Below are 20,767 nucleotides of genomic sequence, written 5' to 3'. Positions count from 1 at the left end.
TGTTGGCCGGTGCCTTGTACCCCGGAAGCTCATTTGAGCACTCCGTCACATGTCCTGTAACTCTATGATAACAATGGAGCTCAGAAAGTTTTCATACTTGCAATGCACATATGCATATTCACGATATTCACTCGGCATATAACTATGTTGAAAGTAATACGCATACGCCAGACACATATAAAATGAGGTCCAGCCAACGCGGTTTTACCGCGCGAGGGGAAACCTACTACATACGGATATGACGAATAACCTACCATACGGATATCGGATATCACCAGGAAGAAGGCCGTTTCTTTCCTCCCGGTCGATTGGACTCAAGCGCATAAAAAAAGCCTGCTAATTTCTCAGCAATGTCTGTTGACACATATTGAACGAGATTCGAGGCTGTGAGCGCAAGCTCCATATGTCGCCCACGCCACACGCAGCAAATCGAGCGATATCGTTCGCGCGTCCGATTCCTTTCCGAACTGTTTGGCTAACTTCCCGGCCTGGCTGCCTGAGTGCTCTCATCATGGCGGCGAAGGCGATCCGTAAGGAAACGAAATTAAGCGTGCGCAGTTTGTGTGCTTCATGGCCTGGAAGATACCGATGTGGTTCCTGCAATGACATCGCATCCTAAATACACAAGGGTTAATATACAGCATCGTAAATTGGCACTAGTTCACATAGTGACAAGCGGTGCGATTATTTAGGCGGTAGAGCGAAGGGAGAGAACCTACTTAATTGTTAGCAAAAAGAATAGAAGTAGGGGACAAATGACACACAGTGTTCGCTTCCTGGAAACGTCTGCATAACATCAAGTGTCATGAGTGTATGACGTGACAGTGCTAATGACTCCTGTCAGCGGCTCCCTTGGCGGACCCATGTTCGCGTCCATTTACTTTGCTACTCACTCAGTCATCAAAACATCAATTTGTGCCTATGTTATCTCACACATACTCAACGGCATAGAGTCGTAATGTACCACGTTATGTGAACAACTACTAGACCCTGCTTTAAGCAAGCCGTAAGCACGTGCCAGCGTCATATGTCAGACTAGGAATCAATGACTCTCTAATCGTTTGATTCCCATCTCAAAGGAGCTACCCGAGTTAGTAGCTGCTGCCAATTCGGCCATGTCATACAGGCCTGTGACACCGCACATCACGATGGCATTATATGCACGAATAACGCGAACCTCGCGAATGGATGCAGTAGAACTAAGGTTCTTAATTATGACGACAGTAAGAAGGTATAGGTATTTGAAGCGCTCTTGATTTAGAGCTTCGTTGGGGGCGCATTGTGCTCGCGGCGATTATATGCATTTAAACACGCGCGCTCAAGCGTACAAATGAACGCGCCCGCCTCGTTTGTACGCTTTGTACGTGGAATCTATACATTCAACATGGTGACATAAATACGTTCTTTTTTGTGTCCTCGGAAATATTTGGTGGGAATTTATGTTCGTAACTTTTTTTTCGGTAGTGTGTGATAGCAATAATCGAATTATACGTAAAGAAGTAAGCACAACTTAATTTGGCTTGTATAGTGCTCGCAACCGAATGCGTCAAGAATAATAAAAAAATTAAAAATAAGGCGCTCCCTGGATAGGTGCGTCATTGCCGGCGCTACCACTATATCTCAAAGCCGCGTGTTTATAACTGGGCTCTGTAATTGGAAGCGTGGCTCGGCTTGGTAATCAAGCTATTCAAATCAGTTTTGAGTAGAAGGGCTTATAGGACATTCTTCGAGACTAATGATTGGATTTATAATGAAGATGTACTTGACCGTAGGCTCTATGGCTATAAGTGCGTCGTTTCTTCTGTATAGGTGTTTTTTTTTTTTTTTTTTTTTTTTTTTCGAGCGGTTTGTTGCGATATTTGCGTTTGCGGGCCATCTAAAAGTTTGCTAAACAAGAAATATCGGTTTATACAATTTATCAAATTTATTTATTCAGGGAAACACGCACTCGATACCATCAAGCACTAGAATTACAGCATCAGCAAAAAAATGAGGGTCGAATTTCAAGCGCGCCCTACGGGACGCTCTTTCCTTGATAATGATATCGGGGGTAAACTGAGGCTGTTACTTCCACGTGGTCCTTTTTTTTATGCTTCAGCCAGTTCTCTGTGTCCGTTTACCTCATCCTCTCAAAAGATACGGCACTTGTATTTTCTTTTTTTCTGTGAATGGCAAGAAAACTAACGTCTAATTTTTTGCTTTGTTTTCTAGCGTACGCTCTTACACCAACTAGCCCGAACCTCCGCCCTTAAATGCTCTGAACATTTTGAAGTAGCATAATAATGACCCTATTAGACGCAAGACCAGAACGCTTAAAGAACATTAAAATGTGCCCGCTGGGAAATATTTTAGACTCCCTACAAACCTAAAATTCACTGCACCTTACGCCTTCATAATTGTGTATAAGCATACGTGATGTGCATCGCGGCTTGAGACCAACTCTTCCGACCAACTAGTTATGGGTTGTTTGACGCGAAGTGACACACGTCAGCGACGGTAAAACCCTCGATTCGTTCTTCTTCCATGCTCGTGTCAGCGACACGAGTGATCGACGATGTGCCCCTGCGGCCATGGATGTCAGAGCGAGCGCCGCGTCAGCACTGGATCCGAGGCGACCTCAGCTTCGGCCCAGTTTTTGTGGCAGTCACAGTTTATTTGCACGCTGAGTGGACGTAACCTGGTTACTAGTAAGGGCTGTTAGGGGTCGCCTGTTCAGGGACGTTGTCGCTGTCGCCCGGGGACCCATTACCGGTTTCGGTGGCTGGCTATCTCCAGCGAGCGAGACCCCGAGGCGTCGCATCCTCTGGCTGATGTATAACCGCCTGGACACATCCTGTCCGCGTTTTCGTCGATATCGCCGCTTAGCGCTTGCACCTCGGTATCTTCAATTAACTGCCTCTTCTTGGGTCCACACACAACTTTCCTGCTATATTTGCTCGGAACAACGGCATTTAAATCAGGGGTTTTGAGTGTCATCTTAGTACACCGTGCATGCTAATTCATACGCTACGTTTTCTTTGCATACGGTTGAAAGGCTGAGGTTGTCGGCTATAAGTGGAATTAGCCTCGCGGAATTCTTACGGCGATTGCCCCAATCTATAACAATGCATCAAATAATAATAAAATAATGACCGAGAACAAGATTAAGTTTTTGCAGTTTGAAGAAACGAAGTTGATTTGCAAGTATAATTTACCGGTGCGCCAGCGTCGTTTTGCTGTTGCATAGTCGAGAAAATATTGGCAGAGGTCTTTGTGCTGAACGTGTTTTGATAGCCTAGCAGAAAAGAATGAACACGCTACCAATTTTTGTTTTTGTTTTTTCCCCTGACAGGCAATGGCGTGTTTTAAGTGATGAGTTGAAAATACCAGGCTGTCAGAATGTCATTGCAGTTAAATGGTGAATATGTTGAGCAACGGTAAACTGTCACGAGAGCAGTGAGCAAAAAAACCACTAGAGCAATCCGAGACGTCAGATGTGTTGAGAAAATGGGAAAAAGATTACTTTGAAGACTTAGGGTTCTTTTTTTTTAGATTTCAACACGTTTATTGGGTCAGAAAATGTTGCACCAAGTGCTCTGTAGTTATTGGATCCTTAGCCGCTCTGGCTTGTGATGAATGCGTTGCAAATATTAATAAACATTAAACAGTCAATTAATGAAGCAATGCTGCGAATAACATGTGTTTAGTCCGATGCGTTAAATTTCCTGGCTAGCTGGTGCACTTTCAGTGAGGACGCAAAGTACGATCTTTGTTTGGAGTTACACAAAAGGTTATTTCATATTTTAGCCTCGATAAGAAATGTTGAGCGCCACCGGTATATGTTGTGAGCTGTGGCTAAATTAAGATTATTATGTTGCGCCTGCTTAGAGATGCGGAGTGTTTGTGCTATTAATTGAATGGATTAAATTGATTGTTTTGTAACCTCGGACATTGCTTAATGGGATTATGGGAATGGGAATCGTTAAACGGCGGTTTGGACGGTTCTGCTTTAAGTTCAGATGAAATTATCAGGACAGATATTTTTTTGAGGATGCCAACTTTCGTTAGATTTGATGCAAAGGATTATTTTTGGAATTCGATGCAGTATATTAAATGGTTATGCAAAATTCTGAAATATCTCATTCGTTATGTGCACTTGTCGAAATGTTTTTGTGCTTTGATTGGTGCATAACAACCAGAGGCTAACTTTTTACATATGCCATCTTTGTGGGGCGACAAGTGGGTTATTTCTTAGAGGGTTATTCCTAAGTATTTGTGGCTTCAAATCCTTTCAGTGAGCATTACATATAGATGCACGTATATACACTGGGTTAATTTCCAAAGGGAGGCAAAAGCAGTGACATTTCTTTTTTAACACTCAGCGCTAGTTTGTTGTATTGAACTCTTTGAAGGCTAGTATTGGCAATTCATTAGACGCCATCTGCTCAGTGATGGGAAATTAGTGGAGCCGTGCCATCTGCATACAGAACTGCTCGTCATGCTCAACGTAACTAAATGGTTTAATGCCCCAAACAGCTCATGGAATAGGAAGCGGTAAAGGTCCCAGAAAGTTCCACCACTAGCTCTTCTTTAACGTAGAATGATACCGCACAGTGGACGGGAGCCTTGCTTTTCGCCCGCATCGAAAAGCGTTCGCCGCGCCAAGATCTCAGCAGCGCCACAACCACTGACCCGACGCAGCGGGGAGACTTCGCAGCTTGCGTGCATGCAGAAGTCGGTCTGCAGTTGCCAGAGATTCACACTAAACAGCATTGGTGTTATAGTGAAATTAATGGCAGCAATCGACTAGCTTAACTACGAAAGGTACATGCTTCATTGCTGTCGTCAAAACTGCAGAGAAAAGCGGCTAAGTGTTCTGTGAAAAAAAAAAAAAAAAAAAAAAAAAAACAAGAGAGAGAGAGAGAGAGAGAGAGAGAGAGAATTAGGCGTTTATTACTGCAAGACGAACGAGGCGGCTTTTGGAGAACTATTTATTTCGCAACTCTTTTACCTGAGATGACGACAGAATAAGGCCCAATCGCCTCAAGCGTAAAGCCCTGTGAAGGTTTCTTAGGGACTACCGACTGATCGGTTGCTCAGTCTGGTCAGTGTTCAAATTGCTTGGCGTGACGCGAATGGATGTCTAAGAGCTTTCAGAAGGTGTCGTTTGGCACGCACTGTTTTAATTTGGAAACGACAGCAAAAAAAATTTGCTGGGGTTTAGCTTTAGTGAAACCCGAAGCAAAGTCTTCTTCTTCTTCTCCCTCGTTGTAATGGCACATACCCACAGTGGGGGATTGGCCACGGAGTTTCGAGATATATCACAACTGCAACCACTGGCGCCGTATATATACACAGTATATATAGCGTCACCGGCGCCATTATCCGTACATACACAGAGTGTACATACATTCAAAGCAAAGTCGACGTAGCTTCTTCTTCTTCTTCTTCTTCTTCTTCTTCTTCTTCTTCTTCTTCTTCTTCTTCTTCTTCTTCTTCTTCTTCTTCTTCTCTTCTTCTTCTTCTTCTTCTTCTTCTTCTTCTTCTTCTTCTTCTTCTTCTTCTTCTTCTTCTTCTTCTTCTTCTTCTTCTTCTTCTTCTTTCTTCTTCTTCTTCTTCTTCTTCTTCTTCTTCTTCTCTCTTTCTTCTTCTTCTTCTTCTTCTTCTTCCTTCTTCTTCTTCTTCTTCTTCTTCTTCTTCTTCTTCTTCTTTTCTTCTTCTTCTTTCTTCTTCTTCCTTCTTCTTCTTCTTCTTCTTCTTCTTCTTCTTCTTCTTCTTCATTCTTCTTCTTCTTCTTCTTCTTCTTCTTCTTCTTCTTCTTCTTCTTCTTCTTCTTCTTCTCTTCTTCTTCTTCTTCTTCTTCTTCTTCTTCTTCTTCTTCTTCTTCTTCTTCTTCTTCTTCTTCGCGGCGTGGCTACCGACCGGGTTTAGCCGACGGCTTGAGAGGGGCCCCATCTGCGGTCGCTCTAAATTTCAAACGTGGGCTACCAGCCGGGTTTAAGCTACGGGCTGAAACCTGGCGTAGTATTGCTTACGTATTAAAGGAGGTAAACAAGCAAATATGGTTACAAATCACGTTTTTATGGTTAATGAACAAATCCATCAGCTTTTAATATCTGTGAAGGCAGAACGTTTACAAATTCTGGAAGAGCTCGAAGTACCAGGTACAAAAAAAAAAATGACGTGATTTGCGGACGCTATATAAACACAAGTTTCCATCACGCACTTCTCGCTCTTGCTTTCTTCATTACTTCTTATTGGAGTTAATAGTAATTAGAGGCAAACTTTAAGTATCCCTTTTTCTACTCTTCCCATCTCTCCAGTTATTCCTAACCGCCCCTTACTTAATTTGCCCAACCCTTTGCTTACAAAAATTCGTTGGAGGCACTTAGATCTCTCACGTGCGGTAAGACTCGTCTACGACGTTTTGCACTCATATGCCGCTTTTCACTTCTTGCTTTTTTTTTTGTTATTTTGCTTTCTTCTTTTTTTCTTTTTTACTGGTTCTACCTTTTTTCCCTTCTGATTTTTTTTTATTCCCTCGCTTCTTTGCACAATTCTGGCGTATTTCACACAGTTTCGACGTCCGTGGCTGTTTGACATCCTTGGCTATTTTGACGTGTAGTTGACTTTTTTTGCTGTAATCAATTAACGAATTACTCCAATTCAAAGAAATTTGCACACATACCATTTTTCGCCATATACATGATAAAAAACATTGTTTTATTCATCCATCAATTACTTCCTCGACAATGACTGTGTGACACCCTCCGCCGACGCACAAATCCTGTCCACATTCATGAGCCTATAAACCTTTCTTTCGCTTTAATTAACCACCCCAATTTATAATATCCAGTATTCCTGAGTATATATGTTCAATTAGCCCAAAGACAAAAATAAGGTGGTTTAGCCTGTCTAAGCATGTACATACATACATGCAGGAGCAATATTTGGCACTGGTTTAGCTATGTTTTGCTTCGTCAGCTTTGCTTTGCACTTCCTTTTATGTTTAGCTATAGGTACTTAACGGGTGTTCAGACTTTCATTAAGGTGATGGAAACCTGATTAACAACTAGTTAAGCTCTGTCAGAGGCGATAACGGCGATGAGGACTACGACATCCGAAGCTCAGCGTGAAAGACTGACAACTCAAGACGTGAAAAAAAACCGGCTGCCGAGACAGTGCAGTGGTATAACGCAGAAATTGACCTCATTGCTCCAAACTCGGTTCGAAACCCACTGGCGTCGAGACTTTCCGTTTCCAAAGAGCCTCACAGTCACCTCGCGGAAACTAAGAATGCAGGGGATAATGCTCCTGGACTGTGAATGGCTGCTGAATCTCGGCTTTTATGACTGTGATGCGTGTGTTCAACACATACTACGTGCACCATTAGGATTTCGCAGATAAGTACGAAACTTTGTTCTATATATTAGTTGCGAAGCTTAATAAGAAAAAAAGTCAGTATGCCTAACAAGATCTGCATCAAGCAGCGCCAATAAGCCATATCTAACTTTCATGCAGAAAAGCTAAACTGCCTCGTCGTCTAAAAAAAAAAAAAAAAAATCTGATATAACCTTGCATTTGAGGTATGGTGTTTGTAGTTGCTTATACGCTAATAAACCGAGTATGGTTGCCTAGCTGACACGCATTCACACGCGTGCGGAGTTTGATTTTCATATCTCTGTATGTTTGTATAGTTCTTTTTTTGTTTTTTTCATAGTCGTATGCTCACGCGCTGTCTTAACTACGCGTGTGTGTTAAGAGTCTTGTGCTTACTACTCGCCCGTCGTTGTTCAGATATCGCGTTAGCTATCCTCTTTATCATTATTCCTATAGCACATCTAGATAGATAGGGATGAGGATCGAAGGCAGGGATGTTAACCAGAAAGGCCTCCGGTTGGCTACCCTACACTGGGAAAAAGGAATAAGGGGATTAAAGAGGGGAAAAGAAAGGGGACGTGGAGCACAGTAAGAGTTTGTCACACAAGTTGGTGGACGTAGAAAGCTAAACAGTGCCCTGTGTGCCTTAAAGGCGGTCGACTGCCGTGGTCACGAACCAAAGATGTTATCCGCCGTTAAAGGGCGAGGATCGAGGCGGTCCAGCGCACAACGCAGCTTGTCTTTCACTCACAAATGCAGGACATTCACTCAGGAGATGTTCGATTGTCTCTTTCCAGCCACAATTTTCACAGGCAGAGCTGTCGGCCGTTCCAATCTTGAAAGCATACTTGTTGGTGAACGCAACATCGAGCCATAAACGGCACAGCGACGCTGCATCTCGACGAGCAATCTGATGAGGGGAAGGCGGAGGCGCAGTTCGGGATCCAGTGCACTCGATGCTCCAACTGTACCGGTCACTGTTTCTGGGCTACATGCAATACAGCTTCCCCATATTTAATAACACATCTAGATAACTTGTTTTCTGTGCTATGTAAGACTGCTCTCTGTCGTTAGCCTGGAAATGGATTTTTATAGCGTTCTTGTGAGCCCTTATGTGTTGTGTGCTTTGCCCGCTTTTCCCGCAGTCTGTGTTTATATATCTACAGCTACTGGCAATAACATGGAGGAGGGTATATATATAAAAAAGGAAAATGTATGTACACAATGTAAATCATGTCATTCATGTTCGTTGATGTTATTATGTTCTGATATGCTTTGATTGCTAGGAGCCATTGAGCGAGTTGTATTATCACCGCTGTATGATCAAATTGTATTTGTCCTTCGTGCCATCGCGTTGTTTGCATGGCGTTGACACTTAAATTTTTTTTTCGCTGGAGTCACACTTTTGCATTAATGCATTTTAATTAATTTATTAATTATTGAGTTTCAATGCAAACTTGCGGGAAAAACACTGATGAAGAAAAGTATCTGGCACTTTTTATTGTATGTTGGTGGATGGCCGTTTTTTTTTTTTTTTTTCACGCATTTAATTTGTATTTCTCATCAGTGAGAAAACAGCGGTTTATTTTGTAATATCAAGGCATAGAATTTCCCATCCTTCAAGAGAAGTACCACCAATTCAGGGGCATGTAGAAATTGACTCAGATTGGGATTGTAAACTTCCTCATTTCGCCACGGACGGACTTCTCGCTTTGAGTGGCTGATGACATTGTGCGCTGGCTCCCTTTTTGACAAAATATGAACAAAGATTGGTCGAATAAACGACGGCGCATCGTTTCCTGGTGAAAACCCTAAGCGATTTAATGCCTAAATGATTCGAGTTGGTTTTTATTTGATTTCCAGTTGGAATCAACGAGGCGAACCGACCAGAAGCTACTGCCAATTCTACTTTAAACGAGCTCGGCTAGTTAGGATTTTTACCTTGGTTGAAAGATTTTATGTTGGTGTTTAAAACGGGCTACAGCGGTGCGCCTTCCAGCACCGTCACAATAGCGTGCTGTGAATATATTTTCTTAGTTAATGTTTTCATGGGACACCAAGTGAACCAACCAAATGAGCCGGTCAAGTGAAGTAATACGTATTAGGCTGCATTGCTAGACTATTTACCCTTTGAGCATTCCGCCGCTGTTTTTCTTTTCCGCTCTTAAAACAGAAAAACAAACAGGTTATTGTTGCTAGAGAAGCCGTGCTTTAATCTCCAGGTTTATGGACTTTCTCCCACCCAATGCAATGTGATAACGCGACGCTGTTTTATGTGACGTAAGAACACTGGATTTTCGACGAATTGAAACGAACGCGTTAAAACAAAACAAAACAAAACACTCAGAACGGCCGATCAATCGGGCTCTGTCTTTGGACATGTACCACCAGATGACGCCGCTGCTGCAATGAAGACCAGCTTTCGTGCCGTGCTCCGTGTTCTCAAATACCACATTACGGTTTGGAAGGAATAGAGCCGTGACAGCTTGGGCTTGACTAGCTCTTCAGGAGTTGCTGCGCGTGACTTAACGCGAGAAGGATTGAGTGGTACGCAAAATACATTTATTTAACACCATCAAGTATGTTAGAGGTGCATGCAGGGCGACGTTAAGCTTTCACTTACCTCAGCAACATCCGCCGCTGCTACTTTCATCCTATTTAAGCTGCATTTGCCCCTCGATATTGATGCCGGCAAGGAAGCTTGACGGGCAAGTAATGGAATAATACACGTGACCGGGGGAAGCTCGCTGAACTCGCTCGTGGGATTGTTTCGTTTCTTTCGATTTTTCGTAATTGTATGGCTTATACAAGCTCTGTTCTCGGTAAAAGTGACTCATTTGCTATCTCGGGAAGAAACCTCTCAATGTACCTAGACGTAGTATTTATTACCTTTGGGGTCCCTTCAATGTCAATCGAGTAACATTGGCTTGCGCGGAAAAGACTTGCGCAAACGTTTGCGTGCGTCACTAGAAAAATGGCATTATACACTTTGCCTAAGGGCACTTTCTGCTGGGCTAGTTGGTTTTGGTTCAGAATTAAATAATTTTAAAGTCATGGCGCTTCGTCCTGTCACCTACCTATGTTTCTTGTCTGTTTTTTGCGCCTTAAAACTATTTATATACACTTTGCGTAAGCTTTCTTCAGCCCTGTCTAGTTTTTATTCTCGTTCAGCGCTAGCCGTTTATTGTTTTTTTTTTTTTTTTCATCGTAAAGGCCACAGAAACGCCTATTAAAGGTCAGTTATAAATATTTCTGCTCATATATCAGCGCGTCTTTTGGAACTCGGCGCAGTAAGAAATTTTGTTGAACACATTTCTCAAGTATAGCATAGCTGTTCACTTCATTTCTCTCGGAAATGAGGATAATAAAGCGTTTATTTAGGCACTGAAACGATTTGAGAAAGGGAGGAGGAGATGGTTATGGTGCTGGGTAGCAGTCCCTATTCAGGGACACCATTGACCTTCGCCGCCGCCCGAGCTCTCTGGACCAGGGCCCGCCGGGCCTCCAGGTTCGAGTTGGACATGTCCGCCTCCCATCCGTCCCTAGTTAACTAACTTCTTATGCGGATATTACAAATAATGTACACCTCTGCAGGAGGGCACTCGCAGAACCCTCCAAGGGTCTCAGCAGATCCGAGGAGGGCTACATTAGATGGCTGTAAACTGAGTCTTTGGTGCGAATTTTGCGGCCAGAGTGCTAGCCCACACTGTGTGGGCTTGCCAGCATAACACAAATGTACACATAAGTCTCTCTAGCAAAAACACTTTTCACGAACGTTGTCATGAAATTATGGGCAAGTGAGAACGAGGAAGCAGTCAGCAGGAAAAGGAGAACGTCTCTCGATATATAGAGGGACCATACTATCTCATGGTGACGACAATTAGAGGGCGCACGGTAATAAACAAACTCTCAAAGAGAGCGATATGGGGCCTATGGGACCATAAACCGCAACTGTGAGCCTACGGTAAGTATTTAGCGCTAAAAAGGCAAAGTTCAGGTCGTTTCAACAGGGCATGCTGGCATTTACACCACTGGGACGAACAATTACACCTCTCGGACACAGCCTCCCATCTGCACGCAAAGGAAAGAAGAGAAAGCTTTTCTGCCATGGAACTTGATCTGAGGAGTATTCGTGCAGCCTTCACTCTTGACAGCTGAGCAGCGGACCTGCGAGCGACGGAGCTAGGTGACCCGTAATCGACGGGCCGTGAAGAGGACATGCTCTGCATCAGGCAGCTTGGGGGATATGTGCGCGTTCCATGGTGACAGGCTGCTCGCCACGTGAGAGCCGGACGCCCAGATGCTCGACCAGGAGCGACCCGTATATTGGCGGTGAAGCGGCGATAGAGGCTTTGCTCGCGAGACGAGGCTTTGAGTGGCGCAAAATGAAGCGGCACGCAGGATGCCTGTTGGAGGGCCTCGTCCGAGTGCTCTTCAGGTGATGGTGCTCGAGAGTAAAGGCCGCATAAAGTGAACGACGCCTGGATGCCGCGTCCCAACTGAGGGACACACCGGTTACACCTGGCTGAGACAGCTTCTTCGAATCAACGCCCTGCCAGATATGGCTAGATGAGACGTCATCAGCGGTGGTAAATTGTGGTGTCATTAGGCAGCGCGGGAATCAGTTATTAAATAGGTCGCATAGCCTAAAGAAAATATACCTGCTGGCCAAATATATTTTGGAAGGCATCTGACATTTAAAAAAAGTAGTCTTGGTGATGTGCGCCTGCTATTTATTGTACCTTGATTGAGCACAACACTAAACCAGACGTCCAGTATACGTCATCAGACTGTCAGAAACGTATCGTAAGCATAAAGGTTCCAGTTAAGATTTGTAGACGAGACGTAAGCGTTTACATGAAAGAAATGGTGCATGAAATACGGACCTACGCGGCACCACGTACATACCTAGCTTGTCAGAAAACGGCTGGCAGAGATTTCACGGCATTTTCATGCCACAGTGATAGTAGTCAGCACAGTCCGGTTCAGTAAGTAATTCAAATTTATAAATGCACTTAAGGAACGTGTGCATTTCTGTTGTAATCTCGCGGTTTACTTGGTTTACTTTGGTTCGGTCGGCACTGCTCCCTTCATAAGAAACGCGTAAAAATAAAAAAAAACACTCTATATGATGTTTTTTGCGCTCGGACAGTGCGAGGACAAGACGGTCAATATAGATGGTGGCATACAATCTCTTCGACAAGATTTTCATTATATAACATTATGGTGTAACACATGTGAACTAGATATGAACGAAGACAAAAGTTATCACAACATTTAGCAAAGGAAAATGTATTGAACACAAGGTATAGGCTCGGTAATAAAGTGGTCCGAAAAGTCCCTGAAGTGAAATATCTAGGCCTGCAACTCTCGGAAGATCTTTCATTTAATCAGCATATGAATAAAAAATCAGGTGTCAGCATGCTTAGCGTTGTTATTAGGAACTTTCGTGGAGCTCCTCAAATACTGAAAATGGCGGCGTACAAATCACTACTAAGACCACACTTAGAGTATACGTCCATCTTGTGGGACCCGCATCAAAATTGCGTCATCTATAAAATTGAAGCTGTTCATTCAAAATCGTGCGGTGAGGTATATATATATATATATATATATATATATATATATATATATATATATATTATAACGAGCACCCTCATTTCCCCTTAATTGATCTGCTTGTAGCTTACGGGGGTGTCGGTTCTGGCAGTCTTGAAGCCATAGGTAGCGTAAGAGGGTTCTAGCACAGCTTTCGCCCTCGCTCTTGATCACGTTCTACGCGACGCTGGCGGTAACAAAGGACGTTCCACGTCCGCCGCCTTGGCTGAGGGTGGCGCTGGTGAACACTCTCAAGGTTCGTATACAGACAACATAAATACCCAAGAAAGTAGCAGGGGGGACAGCGGCCGATGTAGCTCAGTTGGAAGAGCACCGGACGCGTTATTCGGAGGTCGTGGGTTCGGTTCCCACCATCGGCACGTATTTTTTATCTTCTACTTTGTGTTTAATTATCTTTCCCATAAAGCAGATTACATTACTAATCTCTGTGATTATCCAAGTAAACATTAAAAAAAAAAGACAAAGTAGAATCCCCAACGCTTTCCTTGGCCTCGCCGACTGTTGGCTTCTTTTCCACACACACACACACACACACACACACACACACACACACACACACACACACACACACACACACACACACACACACACACACACACACACACACACACACACACACACACACACACACACACACACACACACACACACACACACACACACACACACACACACACACACACACACACACACACACACACACACACACACACACACACACACACACACACACACACACACACACACACACACACACACACACACACACACACACACACACACACACACACACACACACACACACACACACACACACACACACACACACACACACACACACACACACACACACACACACACACACACACACACACACACACACACACACACACACACACACACACACACACACACACACACACACACACACACACACACACACACACACACACACACACACACACACACACACACACACACACACACACACACACACACACACACACACACACACACACACACACACACACACACACACACACACACACACACACACACACACACACACACACACACACACACACACACACACACACACACACACACACACACACACACACACACACACACACACACACACACACACACACACACACACACACACACACACACACATATATATATATTATTCCCGGGGAATCAGTGTCACACAGAAATGTAGGCTATAGTCATGAAATCCAACCTCTCTGTATAAAGCGGACGGAAAAAAGGCTGCAACTAATGCATACGATTTATAATAACTCCACCCGTATAGAAAAGATTACATATTATCAAGCCTCCTCACTATCTCTTAAGCAGGGGAGATCCTGTAAAACTAAAGAAGTTAAATTTCGTGCTAATCGCATGAAAATCTCTTCAAAGAAACAATATCCGAATGGAACACCCATTACCAGCGGAGGTGGTCACAGCTGACAGTGTTCGCTTCACTCCGTTAATCAATAGCTTGTAATTATTCTTGCACATGTGCTGTCCTTGTGGCTTGTATAGAATGTCCCGACATCATGTCTTCAATTTATTCTTTGTTTGATTATTTGTATGTTGTTTATTCTTATTCGTACCCACTCTCTTGTTGTAATGCTTCGGCGCTGCACGAAATGTTGTAAATACATAAGTCGCATGCATATTTTTGAAGGCTGCATTTTCTTCGACTTGTAAGTTCAAATGCTTGATCCCAGGGCGGACAGGTGGCTGCCTAATGAGCATACCTTGCTTGTTCCTAGACTGTGCGGCCAAAATGACACCTCCTGGCGGTCTGCCGTGGTAACGCTTCGACTCATATGATTTATAACACTCGCCTAGTGATGCAAGGCTAAGGGGCCGGCTTCAACATGGCTTTCAAACACTTTAAATATAATTAATTAATCTTTATAATAATTAAACGCTCATTATCGTCTCAGAGTATTTTATTTATAAATTATTCTATCATACCACATATAACGCAAGATACTCAACTTACTTGGAACACTTATGAACTTAACAATATCCCTCTGAAATCTGTTCCTTCGTATGACTAGCTTGGTGTGCACATATACCTTCTAACCCCTCTCATAAACCGCATTTTGCAGTGGTTACAAACTATGCCAACCGCATGGGGAATGCTTGCGTCGATATTTCCATCTTTTTTCTAGGCCAGTTAAACTATGCTGCTTCATAAAAACGGTACCCGACTTTAATTGGAATATGAAGGTTCTGCCCTGGTCTTGAATCTTAATCATTCAAACTAGAGTCTGAACATAACAAGGAGTCGCGTTTTATACTTTCAAATTATCATCGTAATCCCGGCAAAGTAGGCGTTTCTTCATGCCACGCTATAAACATTGTTTTTAATCATTTGTCCATAGCAGCTCTGATAGGTGGAACCACCGTTCTTGGCATGTCAACATTTCCAACTTTAGCACGTTAAAGCTGCCATATGCAATCTCTTTTTCTGAACATCTGTCAATTTTCTTTGAATTCCTTTTCAATGTTCATTATTTTCACAGCGAAGTGTGTGTGTGTGTGTGTGTGTGTGTGTGTGTGTGTGTGTGTGTGTGTGTGTGTGTGTGTGTGTGTGTGTGTGTGTGTGTGTGTGTGTGTGTGTGTGTGTGTGTGTGTGTGTGTGTGTGTGTGTGTGTGTGTGTGTGTGTGTGTGTGTGTGTGTGTGTGTGTGTGTGTGTGTGTGTGTGTGTGTGTGTGTGTGTGTCTTGTTGCCCCAAGCTTCATATTCTTTTTTTTTCTTTCTATACTGTGCAATGCATTTTCTCCCGCTCCCCTCTATAATGCCTTCGGTATCAGAGGGTATTTAAATAAATAAAGTGGTTTGTTTTTGTTTATGGGGTTTAATGTCCCAAAGCGACTCAGGCTAAAAGAGACGGCGTAGTGGAGGGCTCCGGAAATTTTGACTACCTGGGGTTATTAAGGTGCGCTGACATCGCACAGCACACGGGTGCCTTGGTTTTCACCTCCGTCTAAAAGCGGCCACCGCCGCCAGAATTTGATTGCGTATCCTTGGGCACAGTAGTCGAGCGCCCTAACTACTTCACCATTTGCGGCGGGGCTAAATAAATAAACTGTCCTTCGCACTCATGATTACACGAAGGAGGGACGCTCACTACGTTCTCAGACTGTTTTGCCTAAATCGTTCCACCATACCTAATTAACGCAAGATACTCAAGTAGCCGTGGCTTTGAACATGATGGTCGGCATCATTTGAACTCGGCGCCTGTGACTAGGCATAACAATATAGGAGGCTATATGGGCTGACAGTATGGAAGAAAAAGCATAGTTGCACATGCGAGAAGAAGACAAGAACATCCGTAAGGCATAATTACCTAAAGAACTAACAGCATGCCGCTCTGCGCTTTTCACTTCGCAAACGAGGCTAGTGCATTGTCCGTAAAGCTGAACATGCTGTTATTGAACCTATGCAGTGCGCGAACTGTTCATTTCGTGCACACCTTTATAGACGTCACTGTTCGGCACTGACAAAGAGATCATGAAGCGAACAGCGCGAAGTGGTACACACACGTGCTCAGTTACCAGTTAGTGCTGTTCACTTCATCATAGTTAACAGAACAGCCCTCCACAATGCCTTAAAGCAAGCAAGATGGGTTCATACAGCTTATTCAACCGTCGCACCTCCTGTGATTGTAGTAATGTTCGCGCGATTTTGCGGAGCGGTGCATCTATGTGTTTTTCCCATAGTTGCTGAATCGCCTCTTAAATGACCGCTGGAAAGCGCTCTCGCATCATCGTCATTCGTGCTTCGGCTGACATCTCCGCTTGGGATTAACACGCGCGTGCTCCTCCGCTTCTGTGGGAACCTTTTTCGCCTTTCACCTCGAATACTGCACCTTTGCGATACGACTTCAATGCTTCCTTGCTGAGCGTCCACCAGTTCTTCATATTCTCCTATATATTCATATTCCCAGAGACTGTGGACCATATATATTATTGATGTGCCCAGCGTATGCGTGCGAAAGAAGTGTGCTAGCCGCTTTCTTGAAGCGGTTGGACAAGAGGCCTCTGTTGGAGGGACTGCTGCTGGGCGCGTGGCAGGACAAGGGGAAGGGTGTCCAGGCAGTGCGTGCTCTTTGCCGTGTTTTGTACGCCAGCGGATTTGATTCGCGCTTGTAAAGCAAGCTACAGTGCCTATATATGTATTTCGTATGCATTCTCCCACATCGTCACCCATCATGATCTTCTTTCTTCTCTCCTTCCCCTTCCCCAGTTCAGAGTAGCAGGCCAGATTTGAATTATTCCGGCCAACCTCTCCGCCTTTTCGTTTCAATAAATCCATCTATCTCTCCACCAGTTAGGCGCAGTCAGCCGCGAATAGCAGCTAACTTCTATTTCTCCATCCGTACGCTTTCATCGAAATTGCAGTGACGTCGATGAGGATGCGAACGAATGGACACGTCCAGCAAACAACCCATTTTCAAGCGCGTTAAGCGCACGTCAGTAGCTGTTAAAGAATTGCACCGCGTGGGGGATGCACCGAAGAGCGCGCGATAAGCGATCGAGCGTACTGTGCGGTGAAGGCGCGGTCGCTGCGTGTCCCAAGGCACGTGGTGTGAGAGGGCCACGGCAGGCTGCCTCATTAGGAAAATACATGGTATCGCGAAAGACGCCGCGGTCCCGAAAGCTCAGATGACAATGCCGCAGATAATGTAGCCGCGCTTTTGTTGTCTTTTTGGCCCGCTGGGCGGAGCGTCGGTCGTTAACAGAGGGAATGCCGGGGCGCCAAGGTATAACGCATTCCGAGAGGACGGCGCGAGCTCCTGCGTTATTCACTCGCTTTCAGGCCGAATGGCTCCGCGATGCTTTTCGCGCTCGGTCGCGGGAATCGCACCCCAAGGGGAACCTTTCGCTCCCGCCCTTTTTGTTTGTTCCTTGGAAAAAGCCGTTACTTTTTAGACCTGCTCTTTATGAACTTCAGAAAGCGAGGAATGTACGAGTAGCGGCAGTTGAAAATGTATACCATCGCATCTCGCGTATTGTTCAGGCAGTTTTCTCTCGGGCGAACAATACCGAATAAGAGATCCGGTACATCAACAAAAAATATGTCAGTGGATATATAGTATATTCAGCGATATAATTCGCCTGTCCGAATTTGAAGTTCTGTTTCCGGTTGTTGGGACATGCAAGAAATTATGCAGCGCTACTTTACACGGCGAGAATATTTAGAGGCGCTGGTGGAGTGCGTGGTGCATTATGGACAGCCTTGTGATTGGCTAAGGCTGAAAAGTTGGTTACAACGTTCTTGTTTTGTTTAACAACAAGTTTCTAACAGTGCTCTAGTGCTAGTCGGAGAAACTTCAGGGCAGACGCAGGAGGAGAACCAAAGATGTACCAAGAAATAAAGAAAAAGAAAAAGAACCTGGAAAAAAGAATCTGGTCAAAGACACGGCATCCAGGTTATTCCAATGGCACCAAACAGAGCTAAAGGGATGCGTGTGTGCAGGTTAACAACCAGGACTTCAACTCTAGATGCAAAACTTCGCGCCAGACTAGGTACTCTAAGTGTATCAGGGGGTTGTTTATGAGATTCCCTCGCATTGTGTAAAGAAATATATTGGACAGACAGGAAGACGTCTCAATGACAGGATTAGAGAGCACGCTATGGCAATATCGGACAAGTCTGGCACTAATCTCGCTATGCACTTGCAAAGACTGCCTTGGGTGTAGAGACCAAAAATGTCCGGCTGACCTTCACAATGTTAAGGTTATAAAAAGGATAAAGGGCAAGTTAGCAACAGAAATTTATGAAGCATATGCAATCTGTGACTTGGGAGACCAATGTGTCAGTATGCCATCAGTGGTTTTGTTGAAGAAGGAATTAAAATTTTTGCGCAAACCGGCAGGATGTTAAAGACAAGAAAGAAGTTGGCTGCAGACGTGAAGTGAAAGGAGAAGATGTGCGGTTTCTTGTTAATATAGTTGTCAGGGCAGCATTGTCCTTGAATGCGTGTGTGTGCTCCTTATGCTTTGCGTTGTTGCCTGCTCTGCTGCCTTCTTCCAAGAGATGTGTGACCAACTAGCTCAGCGTACGACTCTATTATTGTGCCATCTAATGTAGGGCCTACATGGCTCAATGCTGACAATAAACGTTTTCCAATCCAAATTCTGAATTTTGGTCCAACTACGTGCTTTATATCTTGAAGCCCGAATTCCGCCTTTTTTATATAGATTACAATTTCTAACTGTTCAGACGTACCTAAGGATATATGAAGAAAATTTTCGCCGATCTATGTCTGTTTTTTTGCTGTCAACTGACCTTTCTCGGTGTTCATTGGCCTAGATTGCACACCCCGCAAACTATTCTGGTCCAACATTTGGTTGATCCTTTAGCATTCTGATAGCATTCTTCCGATGAAAACCAGCGGGCCTTTTGTTGAAATTGTCTTTGACGACATTTTCCCCAATAATGTTAAACACTTATCATCCCTTATTCAACCGGCGTTTAGGTGACTATTTAAGGAACCTTCCTACTAATTTAACAATAGTAACCGACGCACCTCAGTGTAATGAAAAGACAGGTGTGGGTATATATTGTCCGCGTCTAGACTGTTCTTTTTCTGTGTGTCTTCTGGATTGCACCCCAATTTTTCAAACGCAGTTTTTGGCGGTGGTACTCACTCTACAGAAACCACACTGCTTTTTTTTTTTTTTTTTTTTTTTTTACAGTGGCTGTCATTACCGACTCTCTATCCTTGTGCTCGTCCATCTCTGTCACTGGATTCTCCAACCGTAAAAGCCTCTCTCCCTCTGCTCCATCAACATTTGAGACATGGTATGGATAGCATTTTTTATGGTATGGATACCAGGTCACCGAAATGTGACATTAAATGAATTTGCTGATAGTTTGAAAAAAGTTTTCCTCAAGGGTTCTGAGTTACCTATCCTCCCGGAGACAACGTACGTCACAGCAGCAGAGTTTTGGAGAAGCATTTTATTAAACATGCAATATGGGCATCATTTGAGATCTGATGATTACCTGCATCTCAAATATTCTTGGAGCAGGAAATTATGCCATTCACGGCAATTTGATGTCTCTCTAACAAGGCTGAGTCGCCGTATCCCACCCCTAAATTTCTATTTTAACAGCTCTGGTTTGGCACGTTCTCCCGCCTGCACATTTTGCGGTGAACATGAATCATTAGATCATTTTTATTGTTTTGCCGCCGCTTCATCACATTCAGAAGACGGTTGTTGGAAAAGCCATTGCAACAGCTTGGCCTCAGTTTAAGTAGCCCAATATCATTATCATTTGGCGCCACCACCTTTGGCAACAGTCAGAGGTCTGTTTTTACCGCCATGAAAAAATTTCGTACGGGAATCAAATCGTTTGCCTTGCTAAATCTTTCTAACATTACTTGTTCTACACATCCCAGTGTCAGTCTCTCGTGTGCGTCACGACTTTTCATTTTTATTTCATTTTCTTCCCCTTTTCTTTTCCTCTACCCCTCCAATAATTCTCTTTTTAGACATGAATGTTTACATCTAAAACTTTCTCCGCTGCCCAATTCTTGGTCGATTCCCCTGTGTGAGTATGGGCCATATGTTATCTGGTAAACAACAACAGCAAGATGAAGAAGCCAGTCAAATGGGGCAAGAAGGTTCGGAAGACGCCAAGAAGACGCGCCGAATCGCCGATCACACCATAGGGTTTGCAGCCAGTGCATCGGCGACAAGAACGGTCGAGTCTGACTTTCTGAGCAATCTCTTTGGTAGCTTTCGTTACACATAT

At 44.0% G+C, this 20,767-nt stretch overlaps 1 protein-coding gene across 1 annotated transcript in view; it reads right to left on the bottom strand.

Moving 5' to 3' along the window:
- LOC146197637 (high affinity nerve growth factor receptor-like) overlaps positions 1 to 20,767 on the bottom strand; it is a 150,573-nt gene that overhangs the window by 52,657 nt on the left and 77,149 nt on the right. The window lies entirely within an intron of this gene.

The sequence above is a fragment of the Amblyomma maculatum genome, chromosome 3, assembly GCF_055883805.1.
Source record: "Amblyomma maculatum isolate TAMU_Amacu chromosome 3, ASM5588380v1, whole genome shotgun sequence".
NCBI lineage: Eukaryota > Metazoa > Arthropoda > Arachnida > Ixodida > Ixodidae > Amblyomma > Amblyomma maculatum.
This window is presented reverse-complemented; position numbering and strand designations above follow the sequence as displayed.